The sequence below is a fragment of the Gavia stellata genome, chromosome 38 (assembly GCF_030936135.1).
Source record: "Gavia stellata isolate bGavSte3 chromosome 38, bGavSte3.hap2, whole genome shotgun sequence".
Lineage (NCBI taxonomy): Eukaryota > Metazoa > Chordata > Aves > Gaviiformes > Gaviidae > Gavia > Gavia stellata.
Genome location: NC_082631.1, coordinates 968,882 through 987,887, shown reverse-complemented (window position 1 = coordinate 987,887; position 19,006 = coordinate 968,882).

The following is a 19,006-nucleotide window of genomic DNA, read 5'->3' as shown; positions in this document are numbered from 1 at the left end:
ACCCTTGATCCAAGGGCCCTTCCCAACACCGCAAACAAAAGGCACGGAAAATATTGAATTTGTTCCAGCAATTGAATTGGAACGCTTCGGTACAGGACGGTTTGTTCGTAGAGTCGCTGCTTAATTCATCCTGGATACTGACTGAGCGAGAAAAGTGGACTTCAGGGAAAATAAACCACCTCTTATTTTTCAATATACCACTTTTTGCTCCTTTTTTCACTCCACAACCAGACTGTTCTGTACCAAAACCAGCCACCGCACCGATAAAGATACGAGCGGGCGCCGTCCGATTGCACAACTTGAAAGCAAACGGAGAGATAAGGCATCTGTCATAAACCCCGTAAACACCAAACGAGAAGCGATGCAGAAGGAAACGGGGAGGATTTAACTAAAAACATCGCCGTCGCAGCCCAGGACGGCCGCTCTCGCGCTGTTTTGCGGGCAGAGAAATCAAAACCAAGCACTTTTGGTACCTGATTCACCTGGATATCCGAATTTCCACACCAATATCCAAAGCCAACGGCAGCCGCAGACCCGGACGCGACCCTGGGAACGTTATTTTGATGATCCAAAGTCCGAGTCCGTACGTTGGATGTTGCTCACCAAGGGCTGCGTGGGCAGCCTGGGCTGAAGCTGCGGATAAGGCTTTTCCTAGGAAGAGCTAGCAAAAACAGAGGATAATAAAATAAAATAGGGAGTTTCCGGTGCTTTGGATAGCGGGCAAGGTTTTCCTCCTCCTTACCCTCATCTCAGACTCCTCCTGTGTTCACAGAGCTTCGCCAGACACCAGCACTAAACGCTTTTTAAGCATTTAAATAAATCTGTGCTGGGATGAAGCCTAACCAGGAGTAAAGGCGCACCAAATTGTGCCTCTAATTTCTGGTCTACAATCCTCAGACCTGTGTAATACCGAAGAGCTGCCAAAAAACCAGTTACGCTCGAGCTAATACTCCAGTGCCGGCCCCAAATACGACGCAGCCTTTTTATTTGAGGGTAAAAAGCTCAATTTTCTACAGCAGGAGAACCTTAATACCTCTGCAAGAACCGCTCTGATTTTAAAGCAAGAAAATATATAGAAAAATCAGCTGTTTTAACAAAACCAACGGGAAACGAGGACAAACATGAGCAGGTTTTGCGTCTCCGGGCGGAGGATTTCGGATATTTAAGGGAGGGGAGGACAGGGATGAGCGATATCCCACAACTGGAGTCAGAATTGAAGTGAAAACTGATGTTAAACCCAGCAGAACCTACCCAAAAATCAACAGTTTCGGTCGTTATAGGTGAAATAGGTACTTTAGTCCACGTCAGGCAAGTATAGGTATCCAACAGGCCAGACAAGGCAAATCCAATATATAAAGCCAAGAATTTTGCTTAAAATAAGTGGGAAACATCTTATCATGCAAAATATATTTCAGCAATGGTTTTTTTTGCTTAAATTTCTCCTGCTTTTAGTAATTTTCTCTATGCCCTATAGGTAAATGCCCATTTGAATCTGCACGTTACCCAGCTCCGGTACCAGATTTTCCCCGCTTTCCCAGCGAGTTACATACAGATACTCGACATTTTTGCAAAGGAAGGGACTAAATTTCTCATTCTCGTGATGAACGGAACAAACTTCGCCCTGTCCCGTCCGGCAGAAGCATAATTTAAAATTAATAATGTGAATTTAATAGAGAGTAAAGCGCTTAAACGTGCTAGGTATGAGATTTAAATTCAGGTCATCAGCTGCACGTATCAGCGCTCCGTAACGTGGAAAGAGTTTTCCAACGAGACCAATTTAGCCTCAAATCCTTTAATTAGCAGCAGGAGAAGCGGAGTATCCAGCTACAAACAGAGATCCACGGATTCAAAGCGCAATTAAGCCACAGGGATAGAAGGAAGTTGCTGGGTGCTTCCTGGCCAGGACCTGCAGGTCGACGAGGTTTTACCTTGAGGCTTAAGCAGTTTGTATCTGAAAAGGGTTTGTGCCCCAAAAATTGTCCTCCCCCAACCCAAACAAGACCCCACTTCCCTCCAAGCATCCTCATTCTTGAATTTGTTTTAGCATCGCAGCCACCGAAGAGCTCGGAAAATAGTCAAAGCTTATCTAAGATCAATTCAGGGCCCCAAGCAATCAGACTCGGACCTTCAAAGCACGCGAGCTTCGACCACGGAACAGAAGTCAGAAATCCATCTCAAAATTTTCTGATGAGCGAGCAGACTGAGCAATTAAAAAGCAAAGCCAACGCATCTCAAACTATCGAGCCTCCGTCTCCTCCGAGCAGCTCAGGGCACCGGGAGTCCCGGACGCGTTCGTATTTTAAGGGCGCTTACGCCAGCGGCACTCAAGCTCGGCGACGAGCTTCAAGCCAGAACTTGGACCCGGGGTCTTTCAAAGCCGTCTGAAAGCAAGTTGACTCCTCGTGCACTCCCAAAATGGGTATTTTATCCTCCCTACAGTCGTGCTGCACCTCGGAAACGTGTTCTGGACTTACAGTATGAGGCTCAGAGTCTGAAACAACCCAAGTCTTTTCTTTCAAGGATTAAGAAGCTAAAACAAAGCCGTGAGAGGAAAACCAGAGGCAAATACTCAGAAGTATTGTGTCAAAACAAAAACCAGAGGTGGTTTTATAGTCAAATTTCTGTCTGGTCAAGTCTCGCAGTCTAACCGATCCCAGAAATTGGCCGTTTCCTTTCTCTTAATTGCAGAGACAGCCTTGAAAGACCTGAAAATCACAAGTTTAGAAAGTATCAGCAGCTGCAAGTTTTGTTATTAGAACAAGTCTGATACGGAGCCGTTAGAGCAGCGGGACTTTCTCCTCCTCCCCTCCCTCGGCCAGAAGCTATCTTCAGCACAAGGCTGCAGCCAGAAAAGCCAATTTTTCCCCCCACTAATTGATAATTTGGTACCGACAATTCTCAGAGTTGAGCGTACGAAGCCACCACATTTTATAAACCACGTAAAAATGAATTCAAAAGCTTACAGGCAGAGCAATCAACACCAACCTCGACGTTTATCCAGGAGGGAAGACATTTCACGCAGCAAGCGGCTGCGGTGCCGGTAGCGTGACTAACGCCCGGACAAGTCGGGCGATGTAACATGGAGAGCACGGTTCTACTCCCACTTAAATTAAAATGGGAGCGAGCGACTCGGCGGAGGAGAAAACCCAGTGATCCACTTCAGGGTCAGTGTGCCCCAAGCGCAAGCACGCTTAGAGGAGAGCTGGGGCTGCGAGACAGCTCCAAGCTCCTCCCAAATTAAACAGGGATTTTTTTGGAAAGTCGTCAGGCTAACGAGCAACCTAAACTCACTTGTAAATCACTCCGTCACTGACAATAAAATAAACTTTCTCTGGTGAGGCGGGGAAGGACACGTCCTCCTGGGTACGCTTGGAGTCGCAGGAAGATTACTCGGAGCTGAGATGTTCCTGCTAATCCTTACCACGGAGTAAATTACCTATTTCAGCCTAAACGAGCTCGTAGGTGAGGTCAGACAACGCAGACGTCGCGTGGCAAAAGCCCTGAGCTCACGTTAACTGAAGAAGATCAGAAACCTCCCCAAGATCTCAAGCTCAGGTCCTGCAGATCTTGGTTCAACCGCAGCAACCCCTCCACGGAGCCGCCCCATCTTCCAATCGCCCCAACGAACACCGGGAATATTCCAGGGTGGAATATCGAGGCAGTTCTGGGTTCGTAAAGCGATTTCTTAACGGCGTGGAACAAGTCAAGGGGTGAGGAAGGCCAACGCCATCCAGGTGATAAGAGATAAGGAGAGAGGAGGAGAAGCGGCCGTACGGGAGCACATCAAACATCTACCATCCCACCTCTGGTGAAAAAGAAAGAGCGACGCTTCGCAAATCCACCCTCCACCCTTCCAAAACACGGCTCAGAGACACTTATTATTCAAAATAATTAAAGACCCCCGTCTCTGCTAGGGACTGACTTTAAGTCGCTGCCTTTTCACCTTCTCTCTACCACTAAAAAGCAATTACCGACGCGCCTCAGCCCCTTTCGGGACCTTTTCTGGGGTTATTTTTGCAACCAGCAAGATCATTCATCCCTTTTCCTACACTGTTTTTCAAGTGCACTGAAAAAACACGGGTGTAAACAGACGGACCTTCCTCCTCTACAAGCTACCGCGCATTCCTACCTCGAGTCTCTTAATAAATCATTAATCCACAGAGGGGCTATCAACCTCCTTGAGCTTCGTTTTAAGAGAAAACAGTTAAACGTAAGCTCTCAAAGGATGTCTCAGCGTCGTTGATCAATAACCAGGCTTAAACCACACATCTAAAAGATAGTTTCTGTCTAAAAAAAGTCAGGTTGAGCGTAAGGATTCAAATACCGAGTCTAAAATAACCTCGCCTTCAGGCTAGGTGTTTTTAGAAGCACATTTTGGGTGCCAAACCTTTCAATATCAGCCTTGCAATAACAGCTCTGCCCCGTAGCTCTAGCTGAATCCACGTTCCTCTTCAGCCCACGTCTGTAGATACCGAGAGACCGCAGCTGCCCAGCATCGCATTTTTCAGGCGCTATCAATAGTCAGCAAGAACACGGGGCTCCCGAATAGCCGCCTTTCCCGGAGAAACCTCCCTGGAAGCTTGAGGTAAGAAAGGACAAGCCAAGGTCAGACCAAAAATAGCTGATAAAAAGGAGAAGGCGAAACAAAAAATGTTTTGAAAATGTGAAATACACAGTGCCCTTAACTGGTTAAATCTGTCCTGAGATATAAAAAAAAAGTATTAAAACCAGCAGGATGGTTAAAGCGGTTAAAAGCAAAGCTGCTAGGCTCAGAAGAGAAGGACATCAGATCACGTCTAAGACCTAGAAGTCATTCCGCGTCCCGTTAAGAGTAGTATCCGTTAAGCAAAGACCTGTTTTACTAACCCTTACGCAGTTGCACGGCTCTAAAAAAGAAGATACCCCCAAAAAACTGCTCCAAAGACCCTGCCTAGTAACGATACATCCCCCCTCAGCCGCTTGTACCTTAAAAGGGGTGTCAGAGGACACCAAAGCACTCCGAAAATCCACCTTTTACTCCCCGGGCTCCACAAACAGTTGGAATTTTCCCCCTCGGACTAGAAGAGCGATCAGCAGCTCTGCAAACAAACATCCGTCAACAGGCACAAGGTCAGTCCCATCTGTAAATACGTCGTCTCCGACCCAACAGCAGGAATAAGCGGCAATCTTGTTTTTCTTGTAACCTGATACGGTTTTTAGAGGGAATTCTTCTCTCCAGGACAGCGTCCAGCCCTAAACGCAGGCAGGGAGAAGCAGTAAAAGGCTCTTTGCTACCTTTATTCTACAAAGTGACCCTGCTCCCTTGTCTTTGTGCTCAGAGATGTCTTAGTTTACCACTTCAGATGTTCAGTTTTGTTAGCAACAGGATAAGAAGTCTTATTTTTCACCCTTTTCACTTTTTATCCTCCTTTTCCCCACCCCATACCAGTGACTCCGCGGGCAGAGGGAGGCGTTCAAAAGCCGTAAGCACCACTTCACAAGCAGAAAATAAATTAAAAAAAAAAAAAAGAAGAGCTCAAACTTTGTCCTGCAGAGCAGCACCACACCTTTCCCCTTCGCGCTTCCCCCCGGGGAACCGGACCGTGCCCAAATTAACTCTAATTACACCCCAATTCAGCAGGAAAGAATCACGCCGGGGGTATGGGAGCAGCCCGAAGTTGCGAATCGTCTCCTTAAATACATCGAAAATCACGGTGACGTTTAGTTCGGAGCTAGCAGCGAAGCGCAAACCCTATTTTTAGCGTTCACCCCTTTTACCCATCACCGAATCCTTCCCGAGCTCCCTAAACCAGAGCAAGACGTCGAGTTATTGAGCGCAGCCGGGCTCGCGTCGCTCGGGTTTTCCAGGCGGGGTCGGTGCGTACCCTGACTTGCTGGAAACCTACCTACAAATTAAAAAAAAAAAAACCAAACCAAACAAAAAAACCAACCACAAACATCTCGGGTAACCTTTGGACCAGCGATTTGCACTCTAATCTCGTCCTCTCCCTGGTATTAAACTCTGGACTCTGCGAAGCGACTTTGTCTACGCACGGCAACGTAATAAAGACGCGGCTTCGCCGCTCGTACCGTAAAAACAAAATGTATTTGGCACCGCGCGCAGAGGGTTTGAGGTCTTACTACCGGGACGTTCCTGCTGCTGTAATTCCAGTAGATAAATACGAGCGGTTTATCACCCAAATCTTGCAAACGGGGAAATACCTACCGGCCAGGAATTAAAAACCCTTTATAAAAGCAAATATAACACAAGCCGAGATGATAATTTACACTGACAGCGATTTTTCTGCCAAAGAACCCGCCTCTTGCGCCAAAACTTTCAACTTCAGCGTCAGCTTTGGTGGAACGAATACTCCTCGTGCTATGTTGAAGAAAATCATCGCCGACAGCGCGCTCGCCGCAGTTTTCGCCCCTCTCGTAAAGAATGAGATCTAGGGGAGAGCCGCGAGCAGCAGGACTTCAAGGATTAGGGCAAGTGATTTCAAGGCAAGTGATTTAAATTGATTTCTTCCGATTTTCTTTCTTCGAGGGGGAAATTAGCTCCTACTCGGCAGCGTCCAGAGTCATTCCGGCCCTTCGAGTCCAGGAGATGGGGAACACCTCGGTTGCGAAAGCCAGCTCCCTCCAAAACTGCGGCTGGGCGCTCTGGATTGGAGTTATTACAGTTTCACCTTCAAAAAAAAAAGCTAATAGAGACAATTTGAGCGCAAATCTCAATCCCTACTACGCCGCAGCCCGTATACACGCACGGAATTAATCGGGAGAGACCGGGAGCAGCCCGAATTCCTAATTTTGCGGCAGAAACGTAGTTTTAAGTTTAACACGAGCAGCGCGTTGGGGTTCAGAGGAGGCTCCGGGCGCCCGTGACCGATCCCCGCTACGCCGCCGTCTCCAAATGACGAGGAACTGGTCGTTCCACCTCTCGGGTGCGGCAGCAGAGTTGGACGGCAGCGAAGCTGATTTTTCCGGGAGGGGAAGAGAGATGCGAGCTCAGTGTTGGCTTTTAAACCTGACCATTTTCAACCCTCATCAGCAACTCCACAAGAGGAATTTTAATTTTCAACCTAAAAATCTTGATTCTTCCAGAAATCAAGGGTTTAGGTACAAAACATGATGCTTTTAAGGATTTTTGTCAGACAGAAGAGGAGGGAAAATAGCTTTTAGAAGGAGACTGATTTAATTTCTAGCCTTGCTACAAGGCTGACGTCTCAGCCGGCTCGCTGGCATGCCAGGGCTGCAACGCTGGCATGTTTTTCGAGGCGGAATTGCAGCGTATTTCATCAGAACCCTCCAAGGTTCAGCTCCGCAGGACCCAAGCTCACCCTGCCTCCGCAACCACCTTTCCCCGGAGCCCTCGGATAACCGGATAAACCAGCCCGGCAAAGGATTTCCAACGCAGGGATGCTGTTAGCGAAGAGATTTCCCGACTCAGCCGCAGCTACTCGGCGCCTAGCTCGTTAAAATAAAGGAACCACGGCAAATAATTTAGTGTTTCGTGTATTTTTTATAACGACAATCAAGACCTGCCAGCCAAAAAAAAAACCCCAACGCTCCTATAAATTATGCGCCTTTCAAATTATCCTCTTCCGAAACAGGAGTTCATACGTAAAAGATGAAGAATGATGGTTTTCAGGTACTTCAGGAAAAAAAAAAAGAGGTGCACTGAGCTCAGGAAAGCTGGACCTACGAAGACAATCTCACAGCAGCAATTTAGTCCCAGTTTTTGTGCAGCCCCACACGATTTTTATTGGTGAGTATCTTCGATTTGATCAATCACCACCGGTGTATTAATTAAAGACAACCCAACGGGTCCCATTTCCCATCGTTCCCGTCTTACGCAAGGAAGGGGCGTAGGCGTGGAGCAAAAGGGACTTTGCACCGCCGAGCTTTAAGCCGGGCTTAAAGTTTCAGGAGCAAAGCAGTTGAGGAGAGCCGGCCCGTCTCGCAAGCCGCTCTCAATTCCCAGGGTTTCAGTCACTGCCACTCAGCCCAGAAAAACTTCCTGCCCCAAGGATATTATTTTTTAAGGGTTTTAATACCTCTTCAGCTCGTCAAATTAGCATAAAAAGGGCGACTGGGTGATTAAGAACTGCCTCATGACTTTCCAAGAAGGCAAGCGCTTCAGGAACGGGGCTCTGTTCGTCGTGCTCAGTGTTTTAACTTGCTGCACTGCGTGTTCTCTCTAAAAATGCAGGAAAAAAAGAAAAGAAAAAGGAGCTCTACAACCCAAAATGTGAAGAAGAGTAAAAATTTGAGCACGCCTACCCAGCCTGGCTGAGCTTCTGTCCCTGCGTTTGATTTAAACAATGTAAATCCTAAATTCTTCACACTGGCTTCGCAAATCGAAAAATACAGTTCAAGAGAGGACGGGCATAGCAGAAATATTCCGGAAAAAAGGAATTTTGCCTTGAGGATAGGCCCAGGGAAAATGTTTCCGTGCCGAGTCCTTCCCGCAGGCCGAGTGGCCGCGGGGTTAAGCCAAGGCTGACTCCGAAAACCTCCGCTTGAGCCAAGCACGAAGGAGGTGAGACCGCAGCCGCGCGTCCCTACAACCCGCCGGCGTCCCTACAACCCGCCGGTGTGGAGGAAGAGCTGTGCCCGTCGGATCACTTCCCCGGCCAGAAGCGGGGAGAAAAAAAACCTTACAGCGACAGAAATTACAGAGAGAGGAAGAAATTATGAATACACACTTATTTTGGGAAGTTTTTGGGCCACTAAAGCTTATTTTTCTGGCGTGACGGAGTCCGTGGCTGCTCCAGAACAACCCGCGACGCAACCGGGTATCAAAAGAGCTCTGGGAGTGCAGCTGAGGAGAAGGAAGGGGAAGCATTCCAAAGTTGACCCGTAACCATCAACCGAGGATCTTCACCATAAACCAAGACTCCTACCACGCGCAGATAGGTTCCCTGCGCTTCGACGCAGCAAACGCATCCCGGGCATCTCCTTTTTACCAAAGCAAACTGCATAAACCCAAAACAAGGTGAAAACCAACTTTTTCCTCGCTTGTCCGAAGACAGACGCAGTTATTCATCCGGCTGCGGTGCCGCCCGGCTGCCCCGTTCCTCTCCCAGCCCAAAATAACCGCGTTAATAAAAAATAACAGTTCCCCCACGTGGCTGCGCAAATGTTTTGGAGCGGGAGGGAAAACAGCAGGTTACGGCTGAGAAAGCCCGGAGGGAGGAATGACCCGAGTTATCGGGCGATAACGTTCGTTGACACGAACGGCGACGCGCGGGTGTGCTGCGGAGCAGGCAGAGACCCCCCCTGGGGTGAGATCGCCCGTATTTCACTAAAATTAAGTATTTTGGGGGTTTAACTGATCTTACCTAAAGTTGAGATCTACCCGAAGATGAACCGAGTTGTGCTTGCGACTCCAGCAAACGGAAAAGGATAAAAAGCGATCCTTCCTCCGCACCGCTTCCACTTCTTTTCAACCCAAAACTTCCCCAGGAGACCGCGGCTCATCGGTTACCTGCAAACTCCTTCCCTACGGAGCTCCGGCTCCGGTCAAGCCTTGGGGTGGGAATGTACCCGAGTACCAACATCTGCGAGCTGAGCACCTCTATAAACACAGGTTTTATTGAAAAAATAAATCAAACGGCACATTCCTGAGCCAAACGTCTCATTCTTTTGCTCACGGTGTAGAGAAGAAGCTGCGAAAGCACCTCAAATATGCCATTTTTCCCCCAGCATCCTACCTTCCTATTTCTCCGCTCTCGTTACCGTTAATTTTCACCGCAAGGATTCGCCTCTCGAGAAGCGGCTGCTACTGATGGGGGGGAAAAAAAAAATACAACAGCGAATCGCAAACCTTTCGCCAGTCCGTGCGATTACAGCTCCTTAAATAGTTTATTTACTGCAGCTCGTTTCTTATAATTCATTTATTATAAACGTCTGGATTATTCTTTACATAATCTGAAACTCCGCTGACTGATCGCTCCAAGCGCGCGGCGCATCTCCGGGATAAATCACCTCAGAAAAGCTCAAATAAGTTTGAAACGTTATTTTAATTAGCAGGTATGACATAATTTAAGTTTCCCAGCTTGTTTTTCTTTCGTATCTCAGTTATTGAAGCCAACGTGCCGGCAGACAGTAATTAAATTAAGCTGACACGATACTGTAAAGGACTATTTAATTGCTGAAGTACCCAGGTTCGTTTAAACACGTAATTGCTTAATTACGCGTGTATTCATTTAACATTATTCGGATTTTTTTTTTTAAGTGCGCTGCTCGTCACATAAGGAAGGCAAAACCCGACCTATAAAGCTCACATTTTGATTTAATTCCGCGCCCATTCAAATAAAACACAAACCGCTTCGTTAGCGCTGCTCTCGCCCGTCCAACCCCCCTCGCAGCTCGCTAAGCCTAATAATCCATCAGCGCTAACGAGGACCCACACGACTAAAGCACAACTTTACGCTTTATAAGTCAATTAAACCCATTTTTAAGTCGGGTGAAGGCGGTTTTGCTCCAACAACTCCCCCAGCAAGTCGCGGGGCGAGCTCACGTCAGCCCGCTCTGAATAAAATCCCAGGAATTCCGATCACCTTTCTGCTAATCCCCAACTCTGTCGGATTTATAGATATTTTCTGATAACCCCCGAGACGTGCTAGATGCTTCTAGAACTGGGAGGAAAACCGCCCCAACGTCCGGTTTTCGGCGATTTGCCGAAATCTCGGGTTTTAGCTGACTTACCAAAGGAAACCCGCAAGGATCTGACAGCACACCCGGCCCGTCGGTTAAAATATTACGGAAAAAAGCAAAATAATTTGCAATCGGGGAAGGCAGACCTGCCCCAGGGAATTCTTATTTCACTCAGCAGCTGTCCGATGTGTCCGATGTGGATGTTTGCTCTGCAGGCTCCGAGACTCCTTTGCTTCCCACGGGACATCAGGTTTTGGGGTATTTTGTCTTAGAACCATGAGGTTTTTTACTTTGCGGGTTTGATATTGTCATTACAGGAACGCTCCTGAGCTGCGTTAGAAGGTCGCAAAGCTTGATTAGGCTTGAAATACGTTCTAAAAACAACTTAATTGAACAAAAATCAGCGTTTGGACTAAGCCCTGCCTAACGAAGGACACAAAACCTGCACGCCCTCGGCGCCCTCCCTTTCCTAAACCGGGAATATTTCTTTGGAAGGCAACAAACCAACATGAAATCCCTTAAATTTCAGACCGATCCACAATTTCCCATTTCCGGGCTATCGCTTACGGTGTTTCTGGTTTCAGGATGTTTGCCCAAGTCCTCGCCGCTACCGAACAGTTCCTGGTTTTGGTTGGTTTTACGTTGTTTTTTGTTTTTTTTTTTTTAAGGCTGTTCTATGTTTCTCTGGATCTATGCCATCTCGGAGCGAGAGCTGCTCGTCACGGCTGGATCATCCCGAGCCTTTTGGAATAGTTGTAATTAGTAACTCTCCTCCCGCTCACAGTTAACAAGCGGTGACAGGGACGCGAGCGGTTACCGAAGGGACAAAATTCCCCCTGCCCCACACTAAAATACCAGGAATCTCCCATTAAAATAGGGATCAGAAAGACCCAGGAGGCAAGTTTTGCTCCTCAAACGCACGCCGACACTTCCCAAACACTTTGGTCTCAGTAATTCTGGATTAAAACTCCCAATTTCCCCCCAATTCCAACCGAAGGCAACACACAGCGTGAAGTTCCTGCAGAAGAAGCTCAAAAATAGTCACAAAAGAAGGATGAAACGCGCTTAAAAAGACGAGTTTTGGGTCTTTGCGGGTTTGGGTCCTCCTCCCCAGTTCCCAGCCGGGAATTTCAGTCTCACTTTGAGGTATTCCGCATCCTTCCCACATCCCGATACCTTTCCCTTGATGCTCCAAGCGATATCCAAAGCCGTACGGAAAATATCCCATCCCGACAGAGCCGGCCCTGCGTGGAGGTGTCCGTCATAAGGCGGGAGACGTGAATTAAGACACCGCAAGTTTGTAACGCACCAAAAACACTCTTAATCCTTTTGGTCACCAAAGCAGAGAGAAACACAACGCTGTTTTTCCGACACCTTCCCCAAACACCACCAAAGTCTCCCAGAATTTCCAGAGAAATCGGAGCATAAAACCCATGTGCTGGAATTTAACTTTTGCTCTTGACCCAAAACGACCTTTCGGTATTTCCTCCAAAGTGATATTTAACGAATATCGAACCCTTCTGAGGTGTTTAATAAAAATAAGAGGTTGCAGAGCGCTCCCTTGAAACGAAACCCAGGGTTTTTATCGTGAACCAACCCCGAAACGTCCCAGCTCGCTCGACGGGAGCTTCGGCAGCACAAGCGACGGCGATAAACCCTTCACCCTTCCACGTCAATACGGATAAACTAATTTGTGTGTCGGTACAGCAGAATCCCAGTCCTTTTTCCATCACTGTGACTTATCCGTAGCTCGGTTCTGGAAGTTTTAAAGCAGGATGACGACTCCTTCATGGCTTGTATACAACCGGGTCTTCTTAATCCTGGCTAAGGAAAGTTACTTTGATATTCTGCTTTGAAATAACCGAGATTCGAAGCAGCCGGGGGACTTATCCCGGAGAGGAAGGCGGATCCCGAAGCGGCACGCGAGCTCCCTACGCTGGGACTCCCTGGCTCCGCTGGGCAGCTTCCCCTCTCGCATCCGCTCTGCAGAGCTGCTCTTTGAATCACACTAATCCTCACCCAAAAAAACCCCAGTAACACTGCCAATATTTCTCCAAAAGCTTTCGGATTTAGATATTAGAGAGCTTTAAAATACCTATTATTCAATTACACCCAAAAAAACCCCTACCAATTCCCTCCTAAGCTTACAGGGACTTCGTTTTCCTCCTTTTCGTAGCAAGAAAGGTCAAAAACCAGATTAAAACCTGGACTCAAACCCTTCCTCCAGCGGTATCGGGGACAGATTTCTTCCCCACTCGCTGCTTCGGCGGAAGCCGAGACGCGATTCACCCTAGAACCCAACGCAGATGGCATGCGACGAGCCTCGAGGCGACACAAACCCCCTCCTAACAGCCACCATCGGTTGTTTTTCCCTCCCCGCGCACGTTAACGTCCCTTATCCGATGCTTTCCCAAGGGATCTGGGCTTTGTCGAAGCCCCCCACAAGCAGACGCGGTCGGGTTACGGTGATCTGCCCGCTGCTATCTCCCAAAACCAGACGCCGTCCCACTCCCAAGCCCCTTCTATATTTAGGGAGGCAACGCTCGCACCGAGCCCGCTGCTTTAACCAGGAGGAAATATTATTTCACGAACCATCACCCATCGCCTTTATCCTCCCCGCCGGATCCGGGGAACACTGAGGTTAATTAAGCGTTATCGCCGCCTCAAATCCTACGGATTTCACCCCGTTTTCGCTGCGCCCAGGTTCCTTCTCTCGGAGATTTCGCACGGGGTTAAGGTAAAATATCCTCCTGCAAATAAATGGTTTACATTCCTGAACTCGGTCCAAACGTTGTTTGCCAGTAGATAATTACCAGGCTGTAAAGTTTACTTTGGAGAAACTGTTCCAAAATATCTAGAAAACATAACGAGGGGCGTTTGATTACGTACATTCGACTACAGCTCCCCTCGACCGAAGCGTGGAAGACCGAGAAGAACTTAATAAAAAGTAATTAGAAGCACCGGAGCGACCGGCCGGTCGTTTGCCGGGGTGAGAACGATTCCTACCTGAGCCAGCCTCCAACCGGAGCACAATCCCTGCTCCCTCTTAAAACAGAAACGGGATTTACGCTAACGATGGCTTCGCTGCCCGCGGTAATTTAGGTAATAGCTGGTCACCTCCACCGAAGTCACACTGAGTATCATCAGATAAAGCGGCAGCAACGGTTATTCAGCTTTAAGCAATTACCGTAGTTGAGGGGGGGATAAAATAATCAGGAAAGTCGTGTTTTACTACTTCTAAACGAGGAATCCCGTCCTCCGCCAAGGAGCAAAGATGAGAGGCCGCGTGGGAACAGCCGGTCTCGCGCGAGTGGATTCCCCCCGCCCCGTACAGCACGGTTATTTACAGTCGCTGTCGGGGTTCCTCGAGTTCAGGTGTAGGGAATTCAAGTGTTTTCCTTTGCCTCGTGTTTTCAAACACGAAGGGGCCCTCGCCTAACGCCAGAAAACGGCCGAGGGCGACCTTTAGCTCACACGGCCTCAAATCGAATACTAGAACCTTGCAGCGACGTAAATTCCATTTACATTAATCTCCACAAACGCTTGCATTGGTAATAATCCCACCGAAGATAAAGTACTTATGCAGCGAAGTTACAGCGGCCTTTTAAGCGTTTGCAAGGTTGAAATCGTCAATATTTCGGTTGCCCAAAGCAGCTCGATTCATTTTCTTGCCTAAATCGAGCTAAACTTTGCCACGAGAAGCTTAAGTAGAGCTTAATTAGAGCACTTAAGCTTAACCTGAAGCCGCCGCGCCACAAACGGCTAAAACCCAGCCTCCATCAAACTACGACGAGCGTTTTAAGTCGCTCAAACGACCCCGAGACTTTTGACGGACGACGCAGATATGAAAACCAGAAGCCAATAACCCAACCACGGCAACACCTCACACAACCGGGGGGTCCTTTCGCTGCCCCGTAAAGCTACCGGGCGACACAAATCCGTTACCGACTTAATTGCCAGCTTAATTCTTTACGTTATAACACACAGCCCTACGAGCAACGGCGCTGCTATTTATTCTTAAAACGACACTGCGAAGCTTTCGATGGAGTACGTGGTACGTACCCAAAGAATAACGGGGCTTTCAAGAGTTTTCTTGGGAAAACTTCTGCCGAAGAGAGCGGGGAAACTTTAACGTTATCTGGAGGGAGAATTACTCGTGTTTTTTTAAGTTTGAAAAGCATTGCTGAAAATAAAAAGCAGAGGAGGATAAGGATATGGGCTCGGGAATAAACGTGAGAGCAGCCCGAGTTTATAACGAACAGACTTTTACTCCCCGCTGTTAATTAGCTGCGTAAAGCCGCATCTCTTGCGGCCAACGTGCATTTGAAGCGAGCAGGAACAGTCTTCACTTTCACGCCAGCGGCTAATTACCGCATTAAACGAGGAACCGAGCGTCCGTGCGAACCGACATCCCCACGGTGCAAACTGACCTCGCTCCTCCGGGATTTCACCCACGAAATCCCCCGGGAAAGAGCAGTCGCTCCCCAGCCGGCTCCGGCTTCCAAGAGCACGGCGGTTTCTCCCTTCCCACCCAACACGGCGCCCAAAAAACGCAGGAGAGCGGCTCAAGAGTTTCCCCTCTCCGGGAGCTGAGCCCTGCGGCTTTATACTTTCCAAACAACTCGTACAAAAGTAGGAAACAACCTGGAAAACCGAGAAAATTTAGCTTGAAAATTTAAAGGAACCCACCAGCCGGGCGAGCTGAAGACCAGGGGAGCAAATCGCCCTCTTGAAAGCTTAAAGGGGGCCCAAGGAGCAGCTGAGCGACCGCGGAGCGTTGAGGCGGAGCGGGTGCTATGGCGGGGAAGTTGTGGGGAGCGGCGGGCGGGCGGCTCGGTACCTCAGGGCTGCCCGGGAAGGCACCGCCGCCCCCCCCTCAAGGGCACCGGGCCGGCGGGCACACGCACAGCCTGCTGCCGGCCCGGGCTGCCTCAGCTCCCCGGCTCCGATGGCTCTCGCTGTCCGTCCGTCCCCCCTCACCTCAGCTCCAAGCGAGCAACCGCCGGGCCTGACTGCAGGGCCAGGGCGGGGGCGGGCGGCCTAGGCCTAACGGCGCGGCGGGAGCCCCCGCCTCGCTGGAGCCGGCCCGGTCCTACCCAGCCCGGTGGGGGTCCCCCGGGTGAGGGGTGAGGCGGGGGAAGGCGGAGGCGGCGTCACTCACCGCGGGCCGCGGGGCCGGGCCAGGCCGCTGCCTCCGCGCAGGAGCCGCCGCTTCCTCCTCCCGTCCGCCGACAAAATGGCGGCGGCAGGAAGTGCCCCCGCGCCGCCCCGCCCCACCGCACGCACTCTGCGTACCGGCCCGCCAACGGCGTAACCCTCCCCACACCGGACCTACGACAACGGCGCAACTCACCCCCGGACCTGCGCTAACGGCGCAGCGGGGAGGATGGGGGGGGGGGGGGGCGGTGTGCGCCGCGCGCGTTACGCCGCTCCCACCTTCCCCCGTACGCAAACGCCGCAGCTCCGCGCCGGCATTACGCAAGCGGCGTAACCCTGCGAGCGCAGGCGGGAGGGCGCTCCGCGCTCTCTCCCCCGCCGCCCCGCGGACCGAGCGACGCCCCCCCCGCCCCGGCCGCCCCCCGCGCAGCTCCGTACCGGCCGCGGGTCCGCGCTTCCCCCGCCAAACAGCCGCGCCGGCGATTGCGCAAAGTGCGTACGGCGCGGAGAACAGCCCCCCCCCCCCCGACACACAGACACACACACACTTGCGCAGCGGCCTACGCAGCCGGCGCGTGACCGCCGCTACGCCAACGGCGGGCCCGCACCCCCACCTTACGCCGTTTGCGCAGCAGGCCTCAAACCTCCGGGCGGGCGCCGCGCCGCAGTTTACGTAGGCCTCCCTGACGCAGCGGCCGCATTACGCAATGCGGGTTACGCCGGCGGGGCGACGTATGAGGCGTTGGTGAATCCCGGCCCCCCCCCAGCTCCCTCCCCACCCGCCGCGGCCCCGCTCTTACCTCAGGCGGCGGCGGCGGCAGCGGGAGGGGGCCGGGCCGGGCCGGGCGAGCCGCCCTCCCGCCGGGGCCGGGTCCCGCGGGGCCCGGAGGGACGGGGGGGGCGTCACCGAGCGGCGGGGGGAGGAGGAGGAGGGAGGGGGAAGGGGGGGAAGGGGGAAGGCGGCCGCGGCGGGGGGAGGGGGGAGACGGGCACCGAGGGGCAGCGGGTCCGGCAGCGGCGCCGCACTGACCTCACCGCGCTGCGCCTGACGTCAGGGCGCAGCGGGCCCCGCCCACCCGCGGCCGCCGGGCCCCGCCCTCGCGCCCCGCGCCGTGACGTCACGGGAGGAGGGGAGGGAGCGCGCGCGAGGGGGGGGGGGGGGCGGGGCAGAGGCTCAGCGCAGCGGGTGATGCGCGGCACAGGGGATGACATCACACGGGGGGGGCTATGGGGGGACACACCCAGGGGGCGCCCCCCCCCAATATCACCGGTCCCGGACCAGCACCGACCTCCATCCCTGCGCTGAGGGAGGCTGAGACCGGGGCTGAGCTCAGTGCATGAATGGGTGGCTGTCCACCCCTGCACCGAGGGAGGCTGAGACCGGGGCTAAGCTCGGTGCACGAATGGGTGGCTGTCCATCTCTGCACTGAGGCTGAGAACGGGGCTGAGCTCAGTGCACAAATGGGCGGCTGTCCAACCCTGCACCGAGGGAGGCTGAGAACGGGGCTAAGCTCGGTGCACGAATGGGCAGCTGTCAGTCCCTGTGCTGAGACTGGGGCTAAGCTCGGCGCAGGAATGGGCGGCTGTCCACCCCTGTGCTGAGGCTGAGAACGGGGCTGAGCTCAGTGCATGAATGGGCGGCTGTCCACCCCTGTGCTGAGGCCGAGACCGGGGCTGAGCTCAGTGCATGAATGGGCGGCTCTCCATCTCTGCACTGAGGCTGAGACCGGGGCTGAGCTCGGTGCACAAATGGGTGGCTGTCCCTCCCTGTGCTGAGGCTGAGAACGGGGCTGAGCTCGGCGCAGGAATGGGCGGCTGTCCACCCCTATGCTGAGGCTGAGAACGGGGCTGAGCTCAGTGCATGAATGGGCGGCTGTCCACCCCTGCACCGAGGGAGGCTGAGACCGGGGCTAAGCTCGGTGCACGAATGGGCAGCTGTCAGTCCCTGTGCTGAGACTGGGGCTAAGCTCGGCACAGGAATGGGCGGCTGTCCACCCCTGCGCTGAGGCTGAGACCGAGGCTGAGCTCAGTGCATGAATGGGCAGCTGTCAGTCCCTGTGCTGAGACCAGGGCTGAGCTCAGTGCATGAATGGGCGGCTGTCCACCCCTGCACCGAGGGAGGCTGAGACCGGGGCTAAGCTCGGTGCACGAATGGGTGGCTGTCCATCTCTGCACTGAGGCTGAGAACGGGGCTGAGCTCAGTGCACAAATGGGCGGCTCTCCATCCCTGTGCTGAGGCGGGGCTGAGCTCAGTGCACAAATGGGTGGCTGTCCATCTCTGCACTGAGGCTGAGACCGGGGCTAAGCTCGGCACAGGAATGGGCGACTGTCCATCCCTGTGCTGAGGCTGAGAACGGGGTTGAGCTCAGCGCAGGAATGGGCGGCTGTCCAACCCTGCACCAAGGGAGGCTGAGAACGGGGCTAAGCTCGGTGCACGAATGGGCAGCTGTCAGTCCCTGTGCTGAGACTGGGGCTAAGCTCGGCGCAGGAATGGGCGGCTGTCCACCCTTGTGCTGAGGCTGAGAACGGGGCTGAGCTCAGTGCATGAATGGGCGGCTGTCCACCCCTGCGCTGAGGCTGAGACCGGGGCTGAGCTCGGTGCACGAATGGGCGGCTGTCCAACCCTGCACCGAGGGAGGCTGAGAACGGGGCTAAGCTCGGTGCACGAATGGGCAGCTGTCAGTCCCTGTGCTGAGACTGGGGCTAAGCTCAGTGCAGGAATGGGCGGCTGTCCACCCCTGCGCTGAGGCTGAGACCGGGGCTGATCTCTGTGCATGAATGGGCGGCTCTCCATCTCTGCACTGAGGCTGAGACCGGGGCTGAGCTCGGTGCACAAATGGGTAGCTGTCCCTCCCTGTGCTGAGGCTGAGAACGGGGCTGAGCTCGGCGCAGGAATGGGTGGCTGTCCACCCCTATGCTGAGGCTGAGAACGGGGCTGAGCTCAGTGCATGAATGGGCGGCTGTCCACCCCTGCGCTGAGGCTGAGACCGGGGCTGAGCTCGGTGCACGAATGGGCAGCTGTCAGTCCCTGTGCTGAGACCAGGGCTGAGCTCAGTGCATGAATGGGCGGCTGTCCACCCCTGTGCTGAGGCCGAGACCGGGGCTGATCTCTGTGCATGAATGGGCGGCTCTCCATCTCTGCACTGAGGCTGAGACCGGGGCTGAGCTCGGTGCACAAATGGGTAGCTGTCCCTCCCTGTGCTGAGGC